This window comes from Pongo abelii, chromosome 8, assembly GCF_028885655.2.
Source record: "Pongo abelii isolate AG06213 chromosome 8, NHGRI_mPonAbe1-v2.0_pri, whole genome shotgun sequence".
In the NCBI taxonomy this organism is placed as follows: Eukaryota; Metazoa; Chordata; class Mammalia; order Primates; family Hominidae; genus Pongo; species Pongo abelii.
The window spans coordinates 49,904,777-49,922,500 of record NC_071993.2 but is presented as its reverse complement, the minus strand read 5'-3'; the positions used below and the strand labels follow the sequence as shown (position 1 = coordinate 49,922,500).

Here is a 17,724-nt window from a genome sequence, read left to right as displayed (position 1 = left end):
GAGAGGGTTGCAGAGCCCAGATAGCGCCACTGCACTCCACCCTGAGTGATAGAAGTGGAACGCTGTCTCAAAAAAAAAAAAAAAAAAAACAGAAATGCAGGTAAAAACTCATGATGTGCTTTTATTTTTAAATAAAATAAATACATATTTTCTAGCCCAGTAAAAATATTATTTCCTTGATTTCAAAAAAAAAAAATACCCAGAAGCAATGAAAACCAAGTAGTATCCAGACTTTAGTTTATAAATATTTGTCCTAGGAATCCACTGGGGAAAAAAAAGTCTGATTCCAGGTCTCATCAGAAATTGTATGAGATGCAAGAAAGCTAACTAAGACTATCAGGGAAATGTCAAAAAGACAGAGAGGCCAGTCCAAACGGATTCTCACTGGCCGAGGATGGCACAATTTAAGCATTAAAAGGAACAATGATTGCAACCAGTCAAACTATATCAAAGAAGTTAAAATCCATGAGTTCATAATAATAGCATTGGTCACACTGGAGATTGCTGGAACACCAAATTGTTATTCTGAAAACTGATATATAAATGGAAAGAATAGAGCATTTATCTGGACTTTCTTGTACAAACTATTTTCAGGGGAAACTAATTAGTTGATGACCAAAACTTCTTACTCATAGAATTATTTCAGCTAACAAATGCAGAAACAATTATTGTGTGAGGATATCAGCATTTCATAACCCTAATAAAATAATGAATCTGGCAATGACCATGATTAGCTGCCAAATCCTTAGGAGACAGCTGGTGAGAAATTTCTTGCAGGATGGAGGAGGCTGACATCACCTGATCCCACTGATGAATCTACACATCCCAAAGGAGAGACCTCAGCCTCCCAGTGCCCCTGTGAGCTGCAGCAGGAAGAACGCAGCAATAAGTGGGAAATAGTTTTGCAAAAACTTCCAAATCTGATCAAGCCTCTAGATCTAATTATTAACTTACCCAGAACAAGATAGAGGAACAGCACCACAGGGTGTACAGTCAGGCAAATCCACAGTGTAGAAAATTCTGCAGGGCAAATGACTCAGTTTCTTCAACATATAAATAACAAGGAGAAAAAAGAAGAAGGGAGAACTGTTGGTTGAGATAGATAGATACCTATATACACACCAAATATGAGGTGTACACTTGTTTATTTCCTTTTTTAATCACCTGAAGAGAATCAAGAAAAATTTAAGTATTGACTGAATATTAGATGATATTTAGGAATTATTTTTCATATTTCTAGTTTGATAATGGTAAAATGTTTATTTTTTTAAATAGTCTCTTTCACTTAGAGACACATAGTTGAACATTTATGACTGAAATGGTATAAAAATCTGGATTGTCTTTTAACTAATTCAGTGGGAGGAAGAGAGAACTAAAGCAGGGATGGGAGGATATAAGTGAAACAATAAAAAAAATTGTTGACAAATGCTTATATCTACTCTCCACAAATACTAATAAATTAGTTCTTTTTTTTTTTTTTTTTTTTTTGAGACTGAGTCTCACTCTGTCACCGAGGCTGGAGTGCAGTGGTGCAATCTCAGCTGACAGCAACCTCTGCCCCCCAGGTTCAAGCGATTCTCGCCTCATGCCTCAGCCTCCCGAGTAGCTGGGATTACAGGTGCATGCCACCACGCCCAGCTAATTTTTGTATTTCTAGTAGAGACGGTGTTTCACCATGTTGACCAGGCTGGTCTCAAACTCTTGAGCTCAAGTAATCCGCCCACCTCCGCCTTCCAAAGTGCTGGGATTACAGGTGTGAGCCACCACGCCCGGCTGAATAGTTCTTAATTCTATCCAAAAATAAGAATCACATACAGTTTTGTGACAATAATTTTAATTTTTAATGTAAGATTACTTAAAATATAGCCTAAATATTTTCCTCACCCCAAGCACAATGGACTGACAAAACCAACAGCCCCTCCCTGCAACCCTAGGGTTCCTGTTGGGGAAACAGCAGCTGAACTGTAGTAGATCGCTGGGTCACCATGTCTCCCCAACCCCCAGCCAGGTGTGCAGTCACACGGCTGCTCCTGTAAGGTCAGAAACCCAGTTACCTGACCACCCAGCTGCAGAAGTGTGGTCTCCTCTGCTCTAAGCAAATCTTGAGGGCTCAACACGATGTTTTCTGCTAATTTTCTTGACATTTTATGCCTGTACTAACCTTTTAGATTGGAGATTCAAGGTAGACACCTTTCCCTGCTCCTTCTTGTTAAAGCAACCCCCACCCCTTTTAGAATTCTTAGCCATATCCTTTTCCTGAAAGACTCTTGCCTTGACAATTTGGTTGAGACGTTCTCGCTGTCTTCCTGGCACGTGGAATGACAAACACCTCTAACAACAGATGTATTGTTGCTCATTGCTTGTCAAACTTAGCCAACCTGAAATCACTGTCACCACAGACAACAGGCTTCTAAAGATTCGGGACAGACAAAAAGGCCAAAAATCCACCATCTATTCAGCACCAAGGGCCCTGTGGGTGCTTAAGCACAGTGGACAATCAGTGATTGAGATACTGCTGGTCAGTGGCTGTCCTGTTCATGGTGACCTGTCACCCTGCTGAGGGGCACAGGATGGTGAAATAGAGCCAGCCTGAGCTTTGACGTTAAACAGATGTTGGTTTGGAATCAAATCAGCTTCTTACTATGTATTTTAATTTGGGCAATAACTTTTGCTTCCTGAGCCTCAGGTTCTTCCTTTGTGAGCTTGGTGATCTTGCCCCACCGGATTGCTGTAAAACAGTACATGTGGCCGGGGGCAGTGGCTCACACCTGTAATCTCAACATTTTGGGAAGCCGAGGCAGCTGGATCACTTGAAGTCAGGAGTTCAAGACCAGTCTGATCAACATGGTGACCCTGTCTCTACTGAAAATACAAAAATTAGCAGGGCATGGTTTCAGGTACCTGTAGTCCCAGCTATTCAGGAGGCTGAGGTAAGAGAATTGCTTGAACCCGGGAGGCAGAGGTTGCAGTGAGCCGAGATCACGCCATTGCACTCCAGCCTGGGTGATAAGAGCGAAACTCCGCCTCAAAAAAAAAAAAAAAAAAGACCAATGCAAGACCTGAGCACTAAGCCCCAGTGTGAGGGCCCTGGCAAGGGTCTTCATAAATTCCAAAAGGGCTACTTTGGCAGCCAAAGTGGATTTTTCTGGAACATTATGTGCATGCTCGAAGTAAACAGTTTAATTCATCTTCTCATCTTGTTCCAGAAGTCCTCATTTATCTTTTGGGGTTTCCGGCCTCACTCTCCAGCCCTGGAAACCTTTGACCCCAGCCCCCTTCTGAGTTCAGGGCTCTTACATTCAGTGGATCATGCGGCATCCCACATCCCCAGTCACTTATCTTGATAAGGCACCGTGAGAGGGAAAGCTTTGGCAAGGACCATTGCTTCTGCCACAGGGGTGCAGAACGAGGGAGGACAGTTACAAGGTTCTGCAGCTCTCTGCTCATCTGAAGATGATGAACCATTTCCTGCCAAGACCAAGCAACTTGCTAAGTAATGATCTGGTAATGGCATCTGCTGTCCTCTGCCCGGCACATTCGTCTTCCTGTGTGGACACAGGAAAGGCTATAAATTAAGTCTGGAGCTCTTGCTCATCCCAAGGGTTCCTAGTTTGCTGCTGTTTTAAGGCCTGGTGGCTTGGAGTAGGTGCCAGTGGTGAAGGGTGCATGTGTTTGACAGAAGTTCCCAGGGATGTCTGGGGCAGAGGGTTGCCCTCAACCTTAGTTGAGGGCCGATCATGGGCCGAGAAGAAATGGACAAGGTCTCATTCCATTCAATCCCCTGGGCAACTCCAGGAGAGGGAAGAGCTGGGCAGGATTACTGCCATTTGGGAGTGAAGAAACTGATGTTCAGGGCGGGCAAGTAATGCATTCAAGGTTGCACAACTAGTAAATGCTTCATCTGAGATTTCGACACAATCAGTTTGATTCCAAAACCACTATTTGTAACCACTGTGGTACACACTCCTAAACAAAGCCAGCAACTGTAGAATCTAAACAATACAATTGGAGATACATACACAACTGGACAATTATGGCCATAATATACACAAAATTCAGGGTTTCATGGAAGGGAGGAATGGGATCTTGGAAGAACACAAAGATAGCTTCTCAACTTGAGTGGTAAGTTCATGGATGTTCATGTTATATTGGATTTCATAACTCCTGTTTGTGTGTGTATGTGTGTGTGTGCGTGTAGCAAACAGTATATAAAGAAAATATCTAATGCCTTTTTCAAGACCCAAACAGATGCCCTCAGGGTGAATAATTTTCACCAAGAAAGGTAAAGAAATTTATTCATCAGAATTATTGTGCTGAATATGATACTAGGTGCTATTAGAGATTTAAAATACAGTTCCTGTATGCCTGATATAATATAAGGAGCTGAGCCTAATGGGTATGAGAAATCATTTTAGAGGTTTCGCAGAGGTCATCTGACCATTAATTTACTTTAAACGGATTTTCTCTAATCTAGAGAAACGATGCTCAGAAAAAGACTAGAATCGCAAGCACACTCCCGGGGCTGTGCTTTGTGGGTTGGGGCCTGACTCTCGCCGGGTGGGAGAGCTCCTGGGAGCTCTATTCCTGCTGCCCCGGCATCAGCAGCCATGGGGCTCCAGGAGACCATGGGCTGGGGAGGATCATGTGTCTCTCTCTGCTTCTTAAATCCTTTTGCAAAGGAGAGGAAAGGCCTCTTCAGGATGGACCATCCCCAATGGTAAATCACAGTCAGTGCCATCCATGAGCGTAGGAGCTGTTCACTGTGGCAAATACAAATTTAGTGTAAGTGCTCATCTTAGCTCCCCTGATGGAAGGGCAGGTCCTTGAAGACAGGCACATCCCACCACGGCCAGCCTGGAAACTCCCTCAGAGTGCAGGTGCAAACACATGTAAAATCATTGTAAAATTAATGCAGTGATGGCTGCCTTTAGCATCGCTACATCCTCTATCCTAGAGAATTTCAGTGCCTGCTCACCTAGGCCTGGGCCTGGGCCTGGGCCTGGGCCCCACAGACGACACTCACCCTAGGGATTCCCCCCAGCCCCCTCTCTACCCTCTGCCACCACCAATATCTCTCACATCTGATACTTATTTCTTCCTCTGGATGTGACAAGTGCTATCTCAGAAATCGGGCGGCAATATGTTCATGGCTGATAAGCCACTAGCAGCAGTGGGTATGCAGGACCCCAGGCACTTTCCACTCTGGGCTACCTCAGAGGCAGGGTGTTGTACAGTGGTTTGGGATGGGCTGGGACCAGAGTCTTCTCATTCCATCCTTCCTCACCCCTAGAGCATAAAGTAGCCCTATTCCTAAATGCAATGCTCTTTCAAACACCAGTTGCACACAATTGAAAATAGCCTGAGAAAGCCTGTTGTACCAGCGTTCACACCTGCCCATTCAGAGTGGGATGAAGAGCAAACGACACCTGCTCCCAGCTGGCCCTGAGGCTGGACACAGCCCAGACTGAGCCAGTGTCCTTGCCCCCAAAGAGGAGGCTTCCCTGGCCTCACAGACACCTGAATTGTCTGATACTTTCCATCCCACACACTGTTCATGGCCCATCCACTCTCCTTTTTATTCCCAGAATGATATCTCCAGAACAAAGGAGAGAGTCAGTGGACAGCTTTGTGTTGATGCACATAAGTAAATGGGAGGTGGGAAGGACAAGTCGCATGAGGAGGCAGAATCTGCCTGGGAGCGGATTCCCCTGGGCAGGGAGGTCAGCAGTGATGGTGGCACAGTGGGGGCCCGAGTGTGCCCTGAAGGTAAATTCCCCGTGGAGCACACCAACAGTTGCTGATCTGCATGTAAAAGTTTGCTCCTTGAGTCCTTTGCTAGGGCTTCACTCAGGCACACAACTTCATGCTTGCTATTTGTTTTTGTTTGTTTGTTTGTTTGTTTGTTTGTTTTTTGAGAAGGAGTCTCACTCTGTCACCCAGGCTGGAGTGCAGTGGTGCAATTTTGGCTCACTGCAAGTTCCACCTCCTGGGTTCATGCCTCAGCCTCCCGAGTAGCTGGGACTACAGGCACCCACCACCACGCCTGGCTAATTTTTGTATTTTTAGTAGAGATGGGGTTTCACCGTGTTAGCCAGGATGGTCTCGATCTCCTGACCTCATGATCCACCCGCCTCGGCATTCCAAAGTGCTGGGATTACAGACCTGAGCCACCGCACCCAGCCCGCTGATATTTGTTATGTAATCAACTAATGACAAAAGAGTGCAGAGGCATGATGAGTGTTACATCTGCCAACTGCTGGGTTGTCTGAATAGATTCTCAAGCGACCATCTGAGGCCCACTCAGAAGTTTCAGTAGTGCCAGAAGGTCTTGACCTATTATTTTTAAATCAAGTAATTCTTAGGTTTTTTTTTAAGTAACTCAAACTAGGAAAAAAACGAGTCCTGGATAACCATTGTGTAGCAGCATCACTGCCAAGCCATTTGCAATGACAACTTCCCAGAAGCTCTTATCTGCCCCCAAATTACTCTTATCTGCCCAAAAGTAAAGAAAGTTTCAATTCAGCAAGTCAGAGCAATTCACAGAGAAGAAGCAATGCCCTGACCTCTGGCACAGAAAACTAGAAGTTGGTCCTTCTCCATTTCTTCTGTTAACCAAGGTTCTCTTGGCGTTTAATTTTACAAGGGCCACAGACAACTCCAGGGATCTCAATGCAATCCTGCTTCTGGATGGGACAGAGAAGGCATCAGCTGCACAGGAGAAAATCACAGCTGTCCTTTCATTCTGTTCAAGCACACATGAAGCTCCTTCTAGGTTCATCCACTGTGTGCCAAACACCTGGGACAGTCAGAGAAGAATAATGATGCAAGCCTTCTAAGAGCTGGCAGACCAGTGAGAGGGCAGGCTCAAGACATGGCAGAGTCAAACACAGACAGAAAGCTATGGTATCTCAGAGGAAGATGGTGAGATTTGAAAAGCTCCCAGAGAAGACAGGACTGGAGCTGGGCTGCTTAGCACTGAAACAGTGGATTTGGGGAGAATATTTGCATGCAAGTAAAATATGCAAAAAATGTTCAAAGAACAACCAAAAGTGGTAGAAATGTGGAGTGAGAAATATTGAAATATCCACAGCTCAGGAAAAAATGTTTTCCAACCAGCATCCCTGACCATCCCCCCATCCCAAGGTCTAGGGCATCTAGAGCACCAAAATTACCAGCAACTCTCATCTTTCCTGACTCCTCCTTACTTCACTTTTGATCTAAAAGTACATTCTGGCCTCATCTAACCATTTAAAAAGCCATTTTCAGGTCCATGTCAGTGGCTCAACTGAGATACTGCAAGACAGTGTGGTTTTTCCTGAAGTCACAGCAAGTTATCAATTAAGTTCAGAGTAAGTCCTGAACTGCAGAGGGAAAGTGTGCTGATCCAGGCAGAGTTGCCTAAATGAAAACGCTGGCCACCTTCCTCTTGGTCCCATATTGATCTCGAGTTGGAAGAGGTGAGTCCTGTCTCAAAATGGAGGTAAAATCGCGGCCTGGTGGCCCCCAGCCCGACTCTGGCAGTCACCATCGCCGCCGGGGAGAGGAGGTCCATGATCCAAAGGAAACAGAGCAGTTGAGAAAACTGTTTATTGGTGGTCTGAGCTTTGAAACTACAGATGATAGTTTAAGAGAACATTTTGAGAAATGGGGCACACTCACAGATTGTGTGGTAATGAGGGACCCCCAAACAAAACGTTCCAGGGGCTTTGATTTTGTGACTTATTCTTGTGTTACAGAGGTGGATGCAGCAATGTGTGCTCGACCATACAAGGTTGATGGGCGTGTAGTGGAACCAAAGAGAGCTGTTTCTAGAGAGGATTCTGTGACACCTGGTGCCCATCTAACAGTGAAGAAAATTTTTGTTGGCGGTATTAAAGAAGATACAGAAGAATATAATTTGAGAGACTACTTTGAAAAGTATGGCAAGATTGAAACCATAGAAGTTATGGAAGACAGGCAGAGTGGGAAAAAGAGAGGATTTGCTTCTGTAACTTTTGATGATCATGATACAGTTGATAAAATTGTTGTTCAGAAATACCACACTATTAATGGGCATAATTGTGAAGTGAAAAAGGCCCTTGCTAAACAAGTGATGCAGTCTGCTGGATCACAGAGGGGTCATGGAGGTGGATCTGGCAATTTTATGGGTCGCAGAGGAAACTTTGGAGGTGGTGGAGGTAATTTTGGCCATGGTGGAAACTTTGGTGGAAGAGGAGGCTGTGGTGGTGGAGGTGGTGGCAGCAGAGGTAGTTATGGAGGAGGTGATGTGGGTATAATGGATTAGGAGGTGATGATGGCAACTACAGCAGTGGTCCTGGTTATAGTAGTCGAGGCGGGTATGGTGGTGGTGGACCAGGACATGGAAACCAAGGTGGTGGATATGGTGGCGGTGGTGGAGGATATGATGGTTACAATGAAGGAGGAAATTTTGACGGTAGTAACTATGGTGGTGGTGGGAACTATAGTGATTTTGGAAATTACAGTGGACAACAGCAATCAAATTATGGACCCATGAAAGGGGGCAGTTTTGGTGGAAGAAGCTCGGGCAGTCCCTATGGTGGTGGTTATGGATCTGGTGGTGGAAGTAGTGGATATGGTAGCAGAATGTTCTAAAAGCAGCAGAAAAGGGCTACAGTTCTTAGCAGGAGAGAGAGCGAGGAGTTGTCAGGAAAGCTGCAGGTTACTTTGAGACAGTCGTCCCAAGTGCATTAGAGGAACTGTAAAAATCTGTCACAGAAGGAACGATGATCCATAATCAGACAAGTTACTGCAGCTTAAACAGGAAACCCTTCTTGTTCAGGACTGTCATAGCCACAGTTTGCAAAAAGTGCAGCTATCGATTAATGCAATGTAGTGTCAATTAGATGTACATTCCTCAGGTCTTTTATCTGTTGTAGCTTTTTCTTTTTCTTTTTCTTCTTTTCATTACATCAGGTATATTGCCCTGTAAATTGTGGTAGTGGTACCAGGAATAAAAAATTAAGGAATTTTTAACTTTTCAATATCCGTGTAGTTCAGTTTTTCTACATTTTAGTACAGAAACTTTAACAAAATGCAGTTTTGAAGGTGTTTCCTTGTGAGTTAACAAGTAAAGACGATCATTGCTAATTACTATTTTGTATAAATTTTGCTAAAGTTAACTGTAAAGAAACACGTGCTGACTTGCAGTTTAAGGGGAATCTATTCTCCCCATTTCCAAGCCATGATATGAATGGGCGCTGACATGTGGAGAGAACAGATAATTTGTGTGTTTGCAATGTGTGTTTTAGGTAAATAGGATTGGGTATTTAAATTAGCATTTGTGAATTTAATAGCATTAAGATTACCTTCAAATAAAAAAGTCTCAAAATTTCTATTTGGTTTTTGTGCATTTTCTTTCAAAATGTAATCACATGATTTTAGTGTGTTAGACTTGCTGAGTCCTAGCTGTGTTTAGAACATCTCCATTCTACATTTACCTTGGTCAAATTTGAACTGCTGCCATAGGTTTTGGGTGTAAAGAATGTTTACTGCCCTCCATTTAAATTCTGAAAAGGGATAGTGGATGTTTTCCCTCTCCTACATTAGAAACCATTCTTAAAAACTTTTCAAAATATAGAACCATTAAGCCTGCTATATCTGAGCAAATTAGTGGGTACCTTTTTTTTCTTTTTTAAAGCACAAGAGGCCCATAAATCTTGAGTTATTTGCATTAGTTTACATTTTTTGATACAAGTTTTCAGAGCAAGAGAATAAAAATGCATTATTAAACCCCTAGCTGGCTGGCATGCTTTCCTGTTTGTACTGTATACATTTTGCTGGATGAAACCAAGGATAGTTTAGGTATAATTGTCCAAAATAACCTAACTGCAGCAGAAACGTAGCACAGTTGCTTAGTATAGGCTTTTCACTTCCTACAGACCTGAATTCAAATTTGGATAGTCTGAGTTATTAAATTCCCAAAGACAAAGAACACACTCTTATTTCTTGTGTATATTTCAACATAAATCATGTTGTTACCAATTTGTTGGGAAGGCCCTGGTTGAGAAGAGTTTTAGATAATAAGGTTGTGTGTATATATATATATATATACACACACACACCAATGTCTATATATAGAGACATTTTATATATATATATATATATATATATATATATACATACAGGTATATATATGTGTGTGTGTATATATAGGTATATCTATAGGTATATACATATATATAGGTATATACGTATATATATATATATATATATATGGATATATACCAATGTCTACTGTTTTGCATCAGCTAGTAGTCCTGAGTATGTGTCCTGCTGTTACTCCTTCTTTGGTAGTTGAATGTTGAATTCAAGTCTTTCTTTTTGTTTTAAGAAGTACTAAGCAAACAAGCAATAAAAAGGGGAATGGGGCTTGCTAGTGTTTGAATATGCTCTCTTGTTGCTCTAATTCTATGCCTCTGTGCATTAATATTTGGATGCATGCAATGCCAGCATGGAAATTGGCCTTCACACATACTGCAGTTTTCCAGAAACACTTACAAGCCAATAAATGTAACAGACATTCCATTTTTAATGGCCATATATGTGAAAAGCAGTGTAGAAAATAGGCTAATATTAGAAAATGGTTAAGTCCTTAATAACTTCAAGTGTGGTTATATAATGGACACTGTCAATGTTCATAACTTAAACCTGGGTACCTGGTCAAAATAATGCTTGGGAAACATTAAAATTGAGCTAAATTGTCTCAAGTTCTTTTATTCATATAAATAAAGTTTAAATGAATGGGGGAGATTTTAAAAAAGAAGAAGAAAAGAAAAGAAAACGCTGGCCAGAGGCCCTCAACATCCTGCATGGGCATTTCAGAAAGGCGGAAGGATTGCTGTGGGGCTCTTATAGCTAGAACAGCTCTGCTAAGAGCTCCTCTCCGGTGAGGCAAGCATGATGAAAAGATTACTATAATTCATTCCTTTTTTTAAGTAAAGCAAACACATTAAAATAAGTTCTATATAATTCACAACAAAACAGAATTCCTGGGACAGAGATGCATGTGGACATGGTATCTGAGCAAGAAATTTGCCAAATAATGAATTTAGTTTTACGCCCCAATAAATGCTTTTGTTTTCATTTCAAAGAGCAGGCCATGTCCCTCATGATTTCCAAAACACTATCTCAGCTAAGTTTCTTTCAGTTTAGTAACAAGTTAATGTTGTGTTCCCTGGTTTTGTAAGTTTTTTTGAAGGTGCAGCTGTCAACACATGTATTGTTAAATGAACTGCATGTTTAAAAAATAATTTACATCAATAAACCAGAATGTCTTGATTACTTGGAGAAGGAATGGATACTACTGCTATATTTATCACTATCAATGTTTGAATAACTAACTTTAATGTCTTAAATTATTAGGCTAGATTGATTAGTTTTACAAGAAGTTCAAAGCATACAACTTATTCCTCAAAGTGGGTCTTACATGTAGATAATATTTTATTTTCCGTCCGTTTTCCTGTAGAAAAATTGTTCTAAATTCGTTATAGAAAGTTATATGCCATTTAACTACCTGAAAGGTGATGTTAATATGGCAATTTTTGTAAATATTTCTAAAATGCCCAGAATTATACTGTATGAATACATCATTATTTCTGGTATGTGGTAATAAAAATATTTTATTTGCATCATTTAGATTGGGTTTGTCTGCAAGTAACAGAGAACCTAACAGTGCTGGCTTATTTGTCTGCAGCAATGTGGGGGAAGCAGCCCATGGCTGATCTAGAGGTTCAACACCCTCACCAAGACCAGGACCCATGAGTAGTCCTGCCCCGCCGTCCTCAGAGTGAGGCTCCTGTGCTGGGATCACAGGATGGCTGCTGTGCTCCCACCGTTTCCAGAGTCCAAGATGGGAGGAAGAAGATGGACGGCAGAGGAAGGACAGAGGCCAAAGGCACAAGCCAGCATTGTCAGATCACCAAAAAGACTTTTTTCCTTTAAGCCCCACCCCTAGTGACTTCTGATTCCATCCAAAAACCCAAAATTGGGTCATATGTCCCCCCGCTTAGCTATTAGGGTATCTGTAGAGTTAGATACTTTTCAGTAGGTATTGACATACAAGGGTGCTCTTAGGAAGTAGAGAAGAATGAACATTGACTAAGCAATTAGCTGTTTCTGCCACAATGTTGTGATTTTACTGACTTTTATTGCTCGTGGTAGAACCTTACATTGCATGGACTGGTTCTGGATTTCTTCTATTTCATGTACACAGGAAGGATACTTCCACACTCCGTTGAAGTCAGGCACAACCAGTGCCTGCCTGCAGCTAATGAAGGGTGAGCAGAAACGATGTGTGTAGCTCCCAGGCTGAAGCACCCAGCTGCAGTGCCTGACTGAGCCATGCCTTCCCCACCGCAGCAATCATGGAAGTAAGTGTCAAGATGGAGCGGTCTTAGAGTGATAAACACAAGCCAAGCTCTCCCACAACCCACAGTAGATGGAGCACTTGAGCAAGAAGCAAACCTTTGTTCTTTTAGCCCCCAGGACTTGGGGCTTGTTTGTTATCATCAAACCTGGCCTATCCTGACTGGTACAAATTGGTAGTAATTTCTCCAGTGTCCTCAATTAAATGTATGTATATGTTTGTTTAATAAATAAGTGGGGATATATTAAAATGTAGCATACATTTAAAAGCCAGTAGAATTTCTTTAACTATAAAGGGTTGAAAAGTAAATGATCTACCCCTTTTTCACAGTTTACGTCCTGGAACGACACTGGTTTAGATGAAGAGATAAGTGTACGGGCATAAAGAGGAAGAAGCTTTGAGGAGTTAAAGTGGCTCTTTGAAGAGGATATGGACGAAGATGAGGACCCCTACCAAGGAAAGTCCCTATTGATGGGAAGCAGTTATCCACCATGGAGAAGCTGGGCCCTCCTCCATCCTAATAAGCCCTAATAAACTGATTTTTACTGTTTGTTTTAAAATAATTTTAGACTTACAAAAATGTCACACCAATAGTCCAAAGGGTCCTCCCTCGACTTCATTCAAAGCACACTCTCCTGCTTTTCCTCCTGCTGATCAGGAAATGTCTCTGCTTTCTTGGCAAGCTCATCCTTATTTACGTACAGTTGGAATGTTAGAGCTCCTCAAGGCGGCCCCCAGGCCCCCTTCTCTGTGCCATCTGCACTCTGTCCTCAGAAGAACTCGTGTGCACCCAGGCCTTCGGTTACTGCACAGCTTGGTAGTGACTCGCAAACATGTACCTTGAGCCAGACCACTCCTCACATTTCCAAGCTTTTGTCTGCATATTGTCCTTGGTATATCTAGTAATATCCAATTGTATACTTAATATTGGCTCTTCTCTGGCTCAATGAACCTCACAGTAAAGTCCCAAACAGAACTTGTTCTTTTCCCCATCTACCCACACCTGGCCTTCCTGTCTCCTGGTGTTTTCTGTTTCACTGAATGTTACTAGTGTGCACCGAAGGGTGGAAGCCATGGATCTCGCGGTGCTGCTCAGCACCTCTCCAACTTATCCTTCATATTCTACAACGAATGTCCCTTTTCTGGGGAAGCCCTTCCTGGCCTCCCAGACAGACCTAAAACTGCCCATGTCACCTTCGCTGCACTTATGATACTTAGGATTTTATAATTATTTGTATAGTCACTTAATATTTGTCTCTTCAGTTAGGCCAGCCATCAGCTCGTTGACAGAGGGACTGCTCTCTGATTCGGGGTGGGGTCCCCACCTCCTAACTCACGAGCTCTGTGCTCAGTAGGTGTCTATTGAGTGAATATATGATGGACACCTTTCCAACATATGACTTTGCTCCTGAAAGTTCTGGATTCCCTTCCTCTCCTTGGTGGATCACTTAAGAGAGGGAAGATCAGTTCACTTCCCCTTCATTGAATCACCCTTCTGTATTCTCAAGAGATTTCATAAGGTCAGACAAAACCAACTTCTCAAGTTCAAGCCAGAACTCTTTTTTTACATTACCAGTATTTCAGAAATCGAGGTCCTCATTTGGTAAAAGACAAAGAGAACTCATCCTTGTCCAAGCCAACAGTGGACACAGCAGAGCATGAGCACATTTGGCCAAAGTGCATCCTAGGAGGGGGGCCCAGCACACACAAAGGCCCTGAGGCCAGAGTTCATCTGGTATTTGCAGGAAGAGCAAGGCCTCCAGAGTCAGGAGTGGAATGGGTAGGGAGGAGAGGCTTTTCCAACACGAGAAGCCATGGGGCTATTTAAGAGCACCAGCAGAGGAGGCGCAGGGCTGAATGTATGTTTTAAAAGTCTCACCATAGCTACTATGTAGAGAAGACATCGCAGGGGCTGACTGCAAGGGAAGAATTGGGAGATAGCGCTACTACCTCTCCTCCGCTACTCTCTGGCTCCCCTGAACAGATTTAGAAAGAGAAGGTTTATGGGGAAATCGGGGGGAGGAAAGAGGTCAGGGAAACAGTACAGGGAGCAGTTATCGGGTCAACGCCAAGAGTCGTTCCCTTGCCAGGCACAGCAGGGCTTGGTCGTGGCCTGGGTTTTGAGCCATGACAGAGGAAGGTACTGGCCTTTGAACTAGGCTGATGGATTTGCTCCATCTTGGGCTTGGAGAGAATGATTGAGGTCAGCTATCAAAGCCTTTCTATGAAACCTCCAAAAAGTAACCACAGCTCAGACCTAAGACTGCTCAGTGGCCTGAGAGCCAACCACATGGGCCTGTGAGGGGAGAGATGACCACAGGCCCCAAGCCATTTTCCCTCCGCATCTGTCCCAGGCTCAGACAGTGCCAGCTTCTGCACATGATTCTTGATTCAGCCCCTTAGGTTCCCATGTTGTGGAAATTCCCCCAAGATTCTGAAGACCAGGTGAGTGGCCTCAGTAGGAGCACAGCCCTGGGGTCCAGGAAGGGCTAGACATGACACCCATCGTGCCCTTTGCTGGCTGAGTCTGTGGGGTTGTGCATGCCTGGGCGGGAGGGTGTCCTCTGTAAGTGGGGTCAGTTACTCCGCCAACCTTGATGAGCTGCTGGAAGTACCCAGCATGATACCTGGTACGCAATACACATGCAGTAAGAATCTGTTAGTATCCAAGCGTTTCTGTTTCTTCCTGGGTCTTTTCATGGAAAGGGAGAGGAGGTTGTATGTGGAATTCTTACCAGGTGCCATTTTCCATGGAAACCTAAAATACATTTTGGAATCAGGTAGAGCTAGTCCCTTCTCCTAGTTTTCTTTTTAAAGTTGCCTAATTGCTTTTCTATATAGGTCTGTACAGATTCTCTAAAGTAGCCTAAGAATCTGAATGGTCCTGGGTTGAGTTTGGTGCTCCTGGCTGGGAAGGGGTGAGGCCCACTGATGAGAAGTGACTGACATCCCAAAAGAAGGTGGAAGGAAGCAGGGTCCGGCTCTCTGTGACTCATCCACACAGGAGGGCTTGCCCACACCATCATGACAGGCTGAATATTTGGAAACTTGGAAACTCAGAATTCAGTTTTGGTCTCCTCCACTCTCAGGAAACCCAGATGACATGTGTCTGTGCATGGACATGGCCCTTTGGCTACACAGGGCAAAGTGAAGGCTGGTGGGACCCCTGGAAATAAGCAAATAAAGAGCAGTCCCCACTGTCTTCGGGGGCTTAGTGTCCTGCAGTGGAAGGTCAGTGCCCCTGCAGACCCTGCCCTATCTTGCCACCAGTGCCTCCCCGAAGCCTGGCCCCATGCAGGAAGTGCTTATCAGTGAGATCGTTGAAGAGCAAACAGTCAATGTGGTCTCTACCACAACTGGCATGATTAATTTAGGGGCTGAGTCAGCTGGCTATGACAATTTTTGTCCCCTTCTGCATATAGAAACCAAAACTCTTCTGTAGACTGGTTGTGGGGAGAGGGCATTAAACTCTGACAGGTTGCAAATGTCCTGGGAAAAATGACCTCTGCTCCCTCTGCTCCTGCCCGGATCCCTGCTCTGGAGGCCTGGACTAATTAGCGTCTGGCAGGTGTCTGGAAAGAGCTGCCTGGACGGCCGTGGTTACATCATGGCTGGGCATTGCTCCCCCATTCCACTGCTGAGAAAGTCTCTGTTTCATTAGGCTGCCAGGATTACTTTTTAATTTTTTTTAATCCCCTTTGTAGGTTCTGGCTCCAATCAGTCTTGGGGAACATTCTGCACGCTCCTTCCCACTCCCACTGCCTCAACAACTGTGCTCCAGTTAAAGTTACTGTTCCCGGAGGAGTGAGGCTCACCTTCCCCAGGCAGCAGGCACAGCCCCACACCTCAGCCCCCACACATCAGCACCAGCAACCCACACTGCCGTTGCTTTATACTCATATACTAGGGATGGAGATTTCAGTGTGGCTGCTGTGTTCTCAACTTTGTGCTTTTCAGATGTTTCTAAAGGGCTTCCTCATCACCTCACTTCTTCCTGGATTGTAGTTGGAACGCAATTTAGATACTTCAAATGATTAAGTTGGTTCAGACATTTGTAGTCTTGGGAATAATCCACTTGATAAGTTGTGGAATAAAAAAAACTAAAAACCTGTGTTCATGGAACTATACAAAACAAGGAGTGAACCCTACAGTAACCTAGGGACTTTAATTAATAAGAATTCATCAGTATTGGTTCATCCATTGTACAAACGTTCCACATTAATGCAATATGTTAGTAATAGGGAAACTGGGGTCAGAGGAGAGCACGTGGGAACTCTCCATTGTGTCTGCTCCACTTTTTTAAGCCAAAAACTGCTCTCAAAAATTGTCTGTTAATTAAAAAATAGTAATATGGGCAAGAGAGAAGTAGATGGTGGCATAGATGAAATAAGATTAGCCCATAGTTGGGGTAATTTTTGAGAATGGGTGATGGGTCCGTGGGTGGGGGTTCATTATAAATTATGAAACTCATAATTTTAATACAGTTTTTTTAAAAAAACTTATACTAATTCAACAAAGTGTCTTTTCTCATTACAAAATAATTCACATACACTGTAGACATTTGAAAAATATTAGAAAGTACCTATAATGAAGTCACCCAAAAATATCTATCATCAGCATTTTGATATGGCTATATATACAGATAACAAAACGGGGGTCTTACTGAGGAAGCAGCTGAGGGCCCTGTCCTTTTCTTCAACTTTGTAGTGTACTAAGAACATCTTCCCATGTCTTAAAATAACCCCAAAAGCATGCTTTTTGAATAGCCACATAACATTTCATGGTATAACTGAAGTCCAGAAATTGAATTCCCACCTTAATGGCCCTTGTCTCGTCTGGCTGAGATCGTCAGAGGTGTGAGTCTGCCATGCACATCAGGCCTGCAGCAGAGAAGCCTGACAGTAAGAAGGCCCTTTGGCCTTGGTGTCCAGCTGGGGGTGAGTTTCTCACATTCAAGTTGTAAATGCACCTCCACGCTGTGTAACAGGGTGGAAAAGGCACATTTCCCCTTTGGGATGTACACAACCTCGGGTGGATTTACTATTTACAAAAAGGCAGAGGCTGGACTTGAGTATTCAGGGCCCTAACGTGAGTGTTGTTGCTTTCCTTGGACCAGAGGCCCACGTGGGGTCCTGGGGGTGCCCAGGAATCAAGATAATTTCTGCACCACTGAGTCACCCTGACCTTCCCTCCTGCCCAAGAAAGCATGTCAGAGGGCAAGTGAGTGAGAATGATGTTACAGCAATAAAATTCACTTACAAACTAGCAAACCCTTGAACTCAACCTTACTCCCAACTGTGGCTGCAAACCACCCAGAGGATGGCCCACTGGCTGCAGGT

General features: G+C 43.6%; 1 pseudogene; it reads left to right on the top strand.

Moving 5' to 3' along the window:
- The first annotated feature begins 7,459 nt into the window (after window positions 1-7,459).
- On the top strand, window positions 7,460-8,889 carry LOC100938122 (heterogeneous nuclear ribonucleoprotein A3-like; annotated as a pseudogene).
- Window positions 8,890-17,724: the final 8,835 nt, after the last annotated feature.